The sequence below is a fragment of the Manduca sexta genome, chromosome 3 (genome assembly GCF_014839805.1).
Source record: "Manduca sexta isolate Smith_Timp_Sample1 chromosome 3, JHU_Msex_v1.0, whole genome shotgun sequence".
In the NCBI taxonomy this organism is placed as follows: domain Eukaryota; kingdom Metazoa; phylum Arthropoda; class Insecta; order Lepidoptera; family Sphingidae; genus Manduca; species Manduca sexta.
This window is the reverse complement of record NC_051117.1, coordinates 4,953,523-4,966,595: the sequence shown is the minus strand read 5'-3', so window position 1 is coordinate 4,966,595 and position 13,073 is coordinate 4,953,523. Positions and strand designations below refer to the sequence as shown.

General features: G+C 35.9%; 1 protein-coding gene across 1 annotated transcript in view; it reads right to left on the bottom strand.

Moving 5' to 3' along the window:
- The window catches only part of LOC115440428 (dual specificity tyrosine-phosphorylation-regulated kinase 2), a 203,234-nt gene that overhangs the window by 12,668 nt on the left and 177,493 nt on the right, over positions 1-13,073 (bottom strand). The gene's annotated exons all lie outside the window — the stretch shown is intronic.

Genomic DNA, 13,073 nt, shown 5'->3' with positions numbered 1-13,073 from the left:
ATTCTCAAATTTCCTATACAACTCATCCAAACAAAACGCAAATTTATTTATTATTCCATTGGAAACGAAAATAGCGAGCAATGCGTATTAAACACTTGCCCTTCAATTAAATGATATCGTCGAAACAATACAAGCACATTTAAATAACACGCGCTATTTCCATCGATTCGCTCACAAAATAACATTTGCAAGTTTATATCCATAATATTTGTTCTATTCCGTATTATAGACACGTAATGCCGTGTTTTAGGGAAAACTGTTTTATTTTCCCATTTATTTTTTTCTACTAAATTATCTGATCCATCGGTTAACGTAAACATCAGTTCTTTTAAGTAATTACAACGAGTATTTTGCCAGTTATTTTTTACAAAACTGATTCACCATCTAATATTGAAGTAGATTGATTTGTTGTAGATAGATTTTAAAGATTTTCTCTATAGGTTTATCAAAAAATGAGTTTATAGGAATCTACCATGATTCAAATACCGTAAAAGACTATTGTCAAGGATGTACAGTCTAGGAATATTGCTTATCTAGGACTAACTTTTGTCTACGGCTCCGTACACAATGAAAAGTTTCGGTAGGATAAATATTTTCCCGAGATAGAAAGTAGCTTATAACATTCAGGAGTAATGCAGCTTCCGCTTAGTAAATTTGTTTAATAGTTCCTGAGATTAGCGCGTTCAAAATATTCAGCTTTTATATATTAGTAAAAATTAGACAGCATATTACTAACCCCATACTTGATAAATCTATACCCATGATACTTCAAATGGTTTGAAAACAAAGAGCCACAGAGAGCTGTATCTAAATCTAGGGCCTTGTAAGTTCTGACAATGCATTAAACACTAGTCTCTCGGAACGCATGAACGATTATGGATTTAATCGATCTGTATCCATTGGCAACAAGAGCAATAACGCAATGTGCGCACGCGCACGCAGCTGACGCACATAAACCATCCGACACCTTAATAGCCCATTGTATCGCACCAGGAACACGGGCCATTGCCTTTTTAGTAAGAAAGTCGTTTATAATTTTAATATAATAAAGCAATTATGAGGCGCTGTAATTCGCTAGGTACCAGCGTATAGCTGCAATGACTTGAAACCGGAATATTTAAAGTTCAATACGCCAATGACTATCCAGCTGCATTACTTGTCAGCAAGCATCTACAGCGTCAACTTATTGTGTTACCGGTGTGTATTTGGAAGCATCTTAGTAATTTTCGACCAGACGACTAAACAATAAAACGACGAGTATACGACCGACTCATAGAAGATGTATTGCGTTCCAAATGACGACCCATAATTTCCATTAAGGGCTAATTTTACATCCAGAGTTGGATATGTTCATTAACGTGGGGGTGTATGTAATACATATCATGTGATAATTCCCCGAACGAGCCCTTTATTCGTCACCGTTACGTCCAAGTGTGATGACCGCCTGGACCGGCGCCAACGGAGCCGGCGCTTCGCAGAACCACTGGCAAATTTGATTTTTTACACATAAACTACTGTCATGCAATGTTTTCTACTGAAATGTCATCACTCGTTCAATTGACGTCAATGATGTGCTGATGCTCAAATGCAATGGTATTATGTAGTTTTGATTGTATTAGATTCGGCGTATAATTGACATCATCTTTGCAGGAGGTTGAATTGTAGCATCTCGCGTTTTTAGTATTAGTTTTGTATTGTACTAATTGGACAAGTATTAACTCGCTTGACGATAAGAGCTAGACTTAACGGTTAATATTATCACCAAATATATCTACAAGACTACTTCCTACTATTTACATTTATTCAAGAGTAATTATGTCTTACCAACTAATAATTTAATCCACGATCTTTTAACCAATTGTCATACTATGCATTATAGAAATAACAACCAATCTCTTATTTCGTTTTACGCAACATCTCCGAAACCCAATTACGTCAATAAACAATACAATGTGTTTCGTCTACACGTAATATTTGCACGCTCCAGCATTGTGCCGACTCCCGACAAACATTGGACCCAACAGCGGCCAATATTTACAGACGTTCATCTAATATTTACCTCGTACATCTGCCAAAGTAACAGTTTTTTTGTCTAGCGTTTGGCATGTTTCCGTAACACTAATTAGCAAATAAATATTGCATTGAAAGACGGGATCATTGTTCTGCGAAATGATTGAGAACAGGTGAAACGGGATTGTTTTATTTTCGCTTTCAGTTCCGCTTGAAGACTTTACTTTAAAACTATGTAATTGTTTTATTTGAGAATTCGAAAAAATTCGAAAATGCATCGATTAGGCATAGGCATTTTATGAAATTCCGGGAACAAACCAATGAACTCTTGCTACAATAACCGATTTATATTTCTTTTTTACATCAGACCAGTACACAAACAATGATATTTAACAAACTCATAAGTTTAGCGCGCGAATTTTCTAAATCAAAAAATAATCTAAAGTATGTCAATATAGAGTGTTACATTTTCAAACCGACCACAATATGACTGCAAAGCATCTCGAGTGACTCGGGACATCGACCTTCAAATAAAGCACTTTAAAATCACCAGCGGGTTCGAAGCTTATATTTTTCAATATTCCCGACGTCGAACGCGGCGACATTGCGATGCAGTACAAAATACAAACAGCACTTGGATGGCACATTTTTATGATACTATTATTATTAAACAGTTTATTTAGATATGAAATGAAATATGAAATAACGTCACCATGTCACGAAGCTTTTAACAGTAGATTGTCAATGAGATATCGACCTGTTTATCCGTAGTCGCGTATAGATGTCAAATGATAGGAAATGTGAAAAGAAATGTCTGTTATAGAATTTTTAAAAGCAATATTGAATATTTCTTTAAATATCCTAGTAAATTTTGCTTGAAACTGTACTATTTCTTAGGAAACAGTAGAATTCACAGAAATACAAATCCAATGCAGTGAGCAGAGGTGTTAACAAGTATTGCAAAAAAGTGAATCTTGGCAATGAAATGAAGCGAAACGCAAAATCATCCGAATGCATTATTACCTAAAGTGGGGGAAGGAAAATCTACAACAAAATGCAACACCCGAAACAGTAATTGCCATTTGCCAATTCCTTTTTTTCTGAGTCAACCTATATACAGTGAATAGTTGCAAATTAACATTTTATATATATACTAGCTTTTGCCCGCGGCTCCGCCCGCGTTATAAAGTTTTTCAGGCTAAAGTTTTCGCGTTATAAAAGTAGTAGTTTCCCGGGAGCCTCTCAAACTGTCTCCATACCAAATTTCATCTTAATACGTTGGGTAGTTTTTGAGTTTAACACGTTCAGGCAGACAGATGCAGCGGGGGACTTTGTTTTATAATATATTTTTTAGAACTTTTTAAGAGGAATAATCCCGTCATACATCATTGTTGCATAACTTTAACCGTTTACGCAGCGCACGCAACGGAAGCTCTCAAAACTAATAATTTTTCCCCGTTTTTGCAACATGTTTCATTACTGCTCCGCTCCGATTGGTCATAGCGTGATGATATATAGCCTATAGCACTCCAGGAACAAAGGGCTATCCAACACAAAAAGATTTTTTCAGTTCATACACGGTAGTTCCTGAGATTAGCCATTACTGCTCCGCTCCTATTAGTCATAGCGTGATGATATATAGCCTATAGCACTCCAGGAACAAAGTGCTATCCAACACAAAAATATTGTTTTCAGTTCGATCTGATAGTTCCTGAGATTAGCCATTACTGCTCCGCTCCTATTAGTCATAGCGTGATGATATATAGCCTATAGCACTCCAGGAACAAAGTGCTATCCAACACAAAAATATTGTTTTCAGTTCGATCTGATAGTTCCTGAGATTAGCCATTACTGCTCCGCTCCTATTGGTCATAGCGTGATGATATATACCCCATAGTACTCCACGAACAAAGAACTATCCAACACAAAAATATTTTTTCAGTTTGAACCGGTAGTTCCTGAGATTAGCCATTACTGCTCCGCTCCTATTGGTCATAGCGTGATGATATATAGCCTATAGCACTGCACTAATAAAGAGCTATCCAACACAAAAAGAATTTTTCAGTTCGATCCGGTAGTTCCTGAGATTAGTCATTACTGCTCCGCTCCTATTGGTCATAGCGTGATGATATATAGCCTATAGCACTCCACGAACAAAGGGCTATCCAACACAAAAAGAATTTTTCAGTTTGGACCGGTAGTTCCTGAGATTAGCCATTACTGCCCCGCTCCTATTGGGTATATATAGCGTGATGATATATAGCCTATAGCACTCCACGAATAAAGGGCTATCCAACGCAAAAAGATTTTTTCAATTTGGATTGGTAGTTCCTGAGATTAGCGCGTTCAAACAAACAAACAAACAAACTCTTCAGCTTTATATAATAGTATAGATTTAGTATTTTACTTTTTTTCTAGCTGACATTATCTCTCCCTGATTATTTTTGCTTCAATAAATGCGATTTTGCTTTTTTACCCCATAGCGAAGGCAGATGGATATGGGCGCCCTAACGTTGCAAATATTTACGCAACTCACAAGAGTGTCTCAAGAACGGTCGCCTCAGGAGTACGGGCTGTCAAGTAGGAGATTCCTTGTGACATAAAGGGATTCTCGTTACCTCTAAGCCATTTTAACTTACAAGTGTAATTTCGCAATAGGTTCCAAGATTTGTTATATAAAATATGTGAATCATTTTATAGCGAAACTAATATTACATTCAATTTGGTAAAGTTGTAAATTTTGATGAGACACAAGTTACGCACAGCCGAGAACAAATCTTCCGAGAACGTATTAGCAGAAAATTTAATGAAGTATTGTAATGAATATGCTTACGACGAAATTTATATAATTGAGGAGATTGTACAACATTGCTTTGGCTAATTAACCTTCAAATAATAAACTCGTCAACGTGCTAGTAGTCGCTTTTGAGTATGCATTTGGCAACATTACCCACTTTAGTCATAACAAACCATTAATCAAGTTCAATCACACAACTCTTTGGATCGTTCACGCTTATTTAAGCAAGAAAATTACTTCTCCGAATTAGATTTTTAAGATAAAAATGCCTGTTTCGATTTTTAAGGAATTAAACAGCACAAACTTTAATTTTGCATCCTGTGTTTGATTTTTAAAACTACTTTTCACTGTCTGTGTGTTTAATAACAAATAATGCGAATTGGTAATATAACAATTCCATAGTGTATTTCAATGGTTTAATAAACGTATGAACCTATAATAAATAGGTATATAAAGTTAAATTTAGTAAAATAAACTTATTCTCAAAGTTCAAAATAGACAGTAGCATCACAGTAACAGAGGTGGCGCCTCAAATGACGTGAAGAGCGTGTTCCGCGAAGGGTGTGAACAATCAGGCATCACTTAAGTGCCGTGATTCAATGCCGTGACTAAAGTACAAGTCAGTTGTCCGAACTAAAGTTTGATTCACCCGCACCGTCTGGCTTGATGTCGGCGAGCCGTGAGTTCGCGCCCGTGGGATACGCAATTATGATGTTGGATGAATAATTGGTATGAGGTAATCAGTTATTTAATGTAAAATTATGGTAGAATTCTGTACTGTGGCGATTTTTTATGAGATTTTAGGTATTATTCAGAAAAATGGCTTAAGGTGTGTTTAAAGAAGTATAAGTTTAACTTTAAAGTAATTATTGAAATTAAATTCCGTAAATTTCATAAGTATTGTACAATATTTTAAGACTTTTTTGCATCATTCAATATATTAAAAACGTAATAATTCATTCACACAATAGATTACAAAATTCAAATCATTTACACTACATAATACATTTTAAGCGGAATAATTAAAAAGATACACAAAACACGATACATCAAAGAAACAAAAACTTGTAAAAACCGTCATTCTCGAACCGGACGAAGCTATTTCAACATTCCCACCAAGACAGTTCCCCGTAAACAATGAGAAACATAATGTTAAAACGCTATCGACATTATTACAATTTATCATTTTTACTGCTCCTGGAAATAATTCCATTATATTTTCGTAACATTGTAAAATTTACGAGGAAAACAAGGTTTCTGTTATAACTTTACTCTGGTTAATATTACGTTTTGGACGATACTATGGAAATATTTTATGAGGGAAAACACAAACACTAATCAGGATGATGAGGAAAATAGTTTGTAGGGAGGAACAGACACAGAGTATTTGACACAGCCACGATAATCTGGAAAATCCGTAATAATTACTTATTATAACAGTAGAAATGATGCTCTAAACATCTCCTCAAAAGTATGGTACATTACAGAAGCTAATTACATTCGAGTTAAACTTATATCTCTGCACCGCATGACATGTCATTTGACCGCATTCTAAGGGATGTGAGAAAGCGGTCACGTGTTTGCCATGCCTTTTGATGCCCGCGCCTCAAAGCCACTCTTGTTTGCGTTTACGTTTAACGTCGCGTCTACTCGTGTCGTACAAGACAGAACCATTCCTTCCATGAACTTCGCTGTTAGGTTTCTATTTCTCTACAAATCGATAAAAATTGCTTTAATAATAGACTTAGAAATCAGGAAGTTTTCAATTCGTGTTTGTATTTTTTGTAGGCTGACAAAGCAAAATGAGATTTTATTAAGAGCTTATTTAAGACCAATTTCATTAATTGTCCAATTGGATCATCGTTATGAATAATGTTCACTCCTTTATTACAATTTTTACGATACATGGTTGTCAAAAACATTTGATCTACCGCAACATTAAGCAATGTATGGAGAGAATGTCACAACACGTTGCTGGATTTGTGCAGATTTATGCCCTGGCAAGATTTCTGACGTCTTCTAGTCACGTGTTGCGCAGGAAACCGACGGACGTCAACGTGACCAGTTGACCACGTCAATCAAATTTGGCGCTATGAAATTGCAATGATTTTGAAATCTTATTGGACGCAAGAGAATTCTGGGGACTCAAGATTATTGCTCAAACACCATTCTCTACATTCATAATATTAGTTAATTTAAAGCAGTCTAATAAAGTATTTGTGCCTATCTACAGCAAAAAATATACTTTACACTATTCTATACAATTCAAGCCGTATACCAATTTATGAATCTTTTTTATTAATTCCAATTACATCCACAACCTCATCACGTTCGTAATTGAGCGGCCTGATCATTATTTCCAGCAAAAAACCTCCAATCAATATCTTGCTCTGACACCTTTTTCAATTGTAAACCTGATCTTGCCAGCTGCCCATTATCTGTGGATGATGACTTATTTGGCAATTCCAGCGAGCAAATTAAGGTCGATCAGGAACCGGAACAGCGTGTTTATCACTGGAGACGCCAGGGTCGAGCACTGATTGGCGTATTGTTTGATTCTCGATATAGTCTGATCGTGTTCATATTTTGGCATCAATTTCCTAGAGCTAGATTTCCTAGATGTATTTGATATAAAATGAATATCTTTCTGATAGTTAACTCAAACCCGGGATATATAACGGTTCATTACCTTTTTATTTTTATTGCCCGAGTATAAAAATATTAACGCGTTACGTTTTTCCTATCATGAACACTAACTTTACGACGATAAATACAACGGAATCATTATTTGCTTCTAAATACATATTCCTAAATTAATGATTTACTGAAAAGTTGGTTTTGAACTCTGGATCAAAGTTAAAAACAATACTATTTGGGAAATTGCATCCCCGTTATAATGTGTGAACGCTTTCAAAGAAATGATTGTTAAGACATTCATAAAGTGTATAAAATAAATAAATAAACATCCAATCTGGATGATAAGTGCCTCGTAATTCAAACTCCTGAGTGGTGTTGTATCAGGCAAGCGACCTACCCTCTCATTTAGTACAAAGAGAACCTTATGAAAATATTTGCTATACATGAAGTGGTAAAAAAAAAACAAAAGCGTTTCAGTCGTAGCGCGTTCGAGAATCCATTAGCCGATCACATCTATCAGGTGTTAAACAAACAATATCGAAAAATATTTCTCACTAACGTTACCAATAACATGGATTTAACCGAGTTCGCGGAATTATGTGTTTTTCACAGTTTCCTGCATAGGTACGATCAAGCTTTGAACGGTAAAAGACCGTGGTAGTTACAAAACTATCAGCCGTTTGAGGTTTTTTTTTTAATTTCATCATTATTTATCAGGGTAATGTGTTTACTGTTTATACAATGTAGACTAAACTTAGAGGTTAAATTCACTGACAGGGTAATAGCTACTTATTCTAGATTGTTCTAACGAGTTGTTCGGGATTGTAACATTCAGATAAAATTTACATCAGGCAGGTCTCCAAAGCCAAGCCAAATTCTCTAATATGCCTAGTGATTGTATGTTGCACCTACCTAAATTATTGAGACGTTACAAAAATGTCATTAAGCAATGAATTCCAATTAATTTCAAAGACAGTCGGTAATTGTTTACTGTGGAAATAGTAACTTATCAAATTATCGCAAATGTGCTATTATACCACACGCAAGCCAATTACGTATTCAAGAGAGAAACGTAGAAGTAAACAATACAATTACTAGAACAGCTGAAGTGGGTCTCGCGTGATCTAATTATACATCTACCTACATTTTCTCGGGGAACGTGTAAACCTGTCGTTGCTGGCAAGGGCGGATGCAGGGCTAAATTAGCCGAAGGCGGGAGTACGTAGGGCCGGATGTTTGCAGAACGAATATGTACCAACGAACATGTCAGCATAATTGTGTTAATTATTGCTTCTTATCGATCAATGTTCTATCAGCTGTCTAATCTAGATGCTACTTTACTGACGATGAGGTCAAGTGACGGCCTTTTATATAAAAAGGCATATATCTTTACAAACATAATTTAGAGGTTTAGGAATATAAATAGCAAGAAAATTTATAATATCACCATTGAGGCCAAGAATGTGCACAAATTATTTGTTAGCTAAAAAATCACTAGACCCAATCAAAGGAAAACATTTCAACACATTCATGCCTGTATGCTGTATGAAATTAATGTCTCTACCTTCTCTAACCTATTATTCAGATTCAATACTAAATTTCCTATAGAACGAGACTCAGATATACAGAATTGGATATGTTTATATACGTTGTCCTATATCGAATTCCCAATATAATATACCATCTACTATGCATATAATATTCAAATCAACTAATGGAATATAGAGAATACAATTTAAGACTTTTGTACATCTTATACTTACACAATCTCAGTGGAAATTGCGAATCTCGCCATGGTTCAGGGGTCACGGCCCCCGTCATTACCGTGCTGCGTACGCGCATCCGTCGACCTTCACCGAGTGCCGCGACAATCCGCGACCCGCTATTATCTCGGCCGTGGCAACTGATAACGATTGTATTTAATGTTTTGTTATGACTTTTATTGCGAATAAATTAAAGATGTCACGTCAGCGCGCTGTAGTCATATTATAATTATTATTATATAAATACTTTTTCCTACAAGTAACTGTACTGATACAGGAATCGATGTCAATAATTAGTAAAGTCAGTAATATATTTCATCTTTTATAATGAATATCGTTATAATATTTAATTTATTGCGCCACAAATTGTTCAAACTACTAGATTTGGTTTAATTAAACATGGAACCGTTAGCATCGGAGGCGGTCGGCGCCGCAGCCGCGCCGTACCCCAGCCTCGCCACCGTGACGCCGCAACGGTAATATTTGCAAGGACCGTTGTTACTGCGGTTATAAATTACAAAAATTCGCGCACGTATAATTAATATTGCAACAGTTTATTTTAGCAGCGAAACCGGGTCAAAAAAATCAAAACCGCAATAGAAAAAAAAATCGGTTTTACAACTGTTTGAAACCTTCACAGTGGCGCGTAAACAACGCGATTGTAAAACATCCGATACGCCCTCGACATCGCGCGAAACAGACGTAATGTCTCCTTGATAGCGCGCACATAATAAAGCTTAAATTCCCATAACTATTCGCAATGTGCAAAACGTAATATTATGTCAGTAATGAACGGACAGATGTGGGCTACGACCCCGATGCGAGCGTGTGAAGCCGCGGCCCGTAATTAAGACGGCTCCCGGGAGGCGGGCATCCGTGTCACTAGAGAAGAAAAAATGTATTAACAACGATACATTTTCACCAGAAACTACACTGATTTTTGAATAATTAATGAGGCGTCCGTGGAATTCTGCGAATCCCGCGCGCCGATCGAGATCCTAAGCGACGAAATTCGAAAAATGGTAACATAGCCGGGGCGGGATCGGGGCAGAAACGCTTGGCGACGTGCCCGAGGGTGGACTAGTTTCTATAATTGGTGATATGCGTATGCGGTTTCGGGTAAACGCGATTCCGATAAATCGTAACAGTGTCACTTAGCTAATTGTATTAAGGATGAATTTCCTTAAAACAGTGAGTCAAAGATGATTCTAAGCAAAACTTTTTTAAGTAATTTCTGGAAATTGCATGTTTTAAGTGACTTATTTTTTATTGTATATTTTTAAACGAATTTATCAGAAATACCGACGTCTTGGATGTTGCAAAAATTTAAATTACCTACGTATTCCAGCTACAAAATAAAACGACACATAAAACGAATTCCAAATCCAAAATAAATCAATAAAAAGCAAGAAAGGGATTAGTACAAAAATATTTTTAAAATAAAATTAATAATAAACAAATGAAAAGCGCGCAATCGTCATTGTTTATCGCACGATAGCCGGCGGGCGCGTGGCGGGGCGACGCACGTGCGCTCTGATTACGCAACGCGCGGTGTCACAGCGCGCGGCAAACGCCCGGTCACTACTCACTGATTCATTGACGTTTCGCATTGATTGATACCGTTTGTTTACATTTCGCGTTTGATATTACTGCACAGCACGTGTATTACGCACGCGTTATGGCGTATGCGGAAGAGATAGACAAAGCGTCCGCTTGGCCCAAGCTCGGATGTTATTTATCGCACTGTTCGTTTTCTGGACCTACTGAACCAATTATTCCTTGTTTTGATTATACGTTTCAACGCGTTTTGTGACTAAGTGTTTTCTTTGATTAATAATAATGTATGTAAAAACTGTCCTCGAATCTCTCTTTTGAACCGGTTTAAGAAATAATTGAATAATGTCAGATATTATAGGATGTATAATTTTTGAAAGATAATTTGTTTATTTATGTGTGAAAGCAGTAATAAACTATAATTTAAATAAACGTGTATAATTAAAATGAAACTATAAAATGTATCAAGATTTGCAAGATAATAAGATTAAGATATAAGCACTTATTTTGCTCTTTTAAATTTCGCTGTACTTTCCAAAACATTATGATACTAGTACGTTAAAAAATATATACACGTCGACAACTTTCAAACAATTGTTGTTTTCAAGCTAAATATTATTCTTCGCAGTACAAACATAAAAGATGTTTAAACACACAAGTGCAAAAACCATATGAATGAAAAAATAACCTTTTCTAAATATTATTGTACTAGTTTTTTTTGTGTCGACCTACTTTTTACCAGACCGGTATCAATTTTAAGTATCGCCGGCCTTGCTAGGTCTACGTCAGTTCTTGATCCGACCCTACGTCATAATCAAACACCATCAAAATTGTATTAGTGATTGGCGCGATTGATTTATACAAAAAACGGAATAAGCTTTATCTTTTGGGATCTTATTTGACCTTAAAACTCATAGATATTAGATACGGTCAGAAAAGTGTTCGATTGACCACCTTAAGGTTCTAAATAAGGCGCTTGCGCATCGTCCATTAGCAAACTTCAACTTACAACTACAGTAGACAGCAGTTGTCTACAAAAAACGGATGTGGAAAATCTGAACCCGTCATAGCTCAAAATTGTTTGATTGTACATAAAACACCACAATTTCGAAAAATTATGAAACTTAGGAGGAAATACGACACTAAAGAATTTTTACAAAATCTATTTTTACTTAGCGAACTTACTTTTAAGACGTAACAAAACACAAATATTACAATTGCATAAAATTAACTAAACCATCCCACAACTACACACAAAACAGACTCTTCAATTTATTACTACACACATTAAGTGAATAATTAACAGCGCCATAAATATATTTAACGACAGACGTCAATTTACGAGGTTTGTTTTTGGATATCGCGCGTTGGTTGTTACCGTTAAATGTCATAAGAAAGTGGACGGACTTTTACCGTCGTATTTACAAAGTTTCCATTTTACGAGCGGTGGCAATTAAACAATTTACACAGGAAATGTTTATCATTCGATTCTTGATAACTTTCCACGGACGAGATGAAAGTAAACAGAGGTTAAAGGTAGGATTTCGAACTTGACAACTCACAACAGTAGCCTGTGGTAAGTATGATAGTCGCGTCGGCAGAAACAGCCATTGTATTCTAAAGCTATAAAAAATATCCATTCTAAAGGTAAAAATATCAAATATATTTTCGGATTCTCATGATAAGCCTTATATAATAGGACTTAGAACTCTGACAGTTGGGTATATTTCTAATTAGTATCTGTGTATTAAAACTGTAATCTCATGCGTTTTGTCGCTGCAGTCCAGAACGGAAACGCACGTTAAGGATTTTATGCGGCACGTTTTAGCATCCTTCGTACAGCAGATGCGTGCGGTTAACCTCATTTTTTATCGTAAAATGATCTAAATTTTCCATGAAAAAAATTCGTCCGAAATTCGCGTTAAAACTTTAAGGAGCGATCGTATATTTCAATTTGATACTGGCGATGTCCTGTGACTTCGTTTGTATGAATTTATGATACCGAGAACTTTATGACATCATTAAATGTATTTGATGTGTTAATGTATGATGTACAAATTATAATCAGTTTATTTGGGAGTTTGTTTGCAGTCAACTCGTCCGCGTAATGAAGACAATAAGACAGATATAAACTAAGTTATTTGGCATCTTGCTCAAAGGCGTTACACAATGACTACATTACAACATAATATCATTTAACATATGTCCCAAACATCTAGGTTAATAGGTTTTTATAGTAAACCTAAAAATGATGTTCTATCCCAATTATTACTCGCGGCCACATTCCCAACGAGGTCAAAAGCACAATCTTT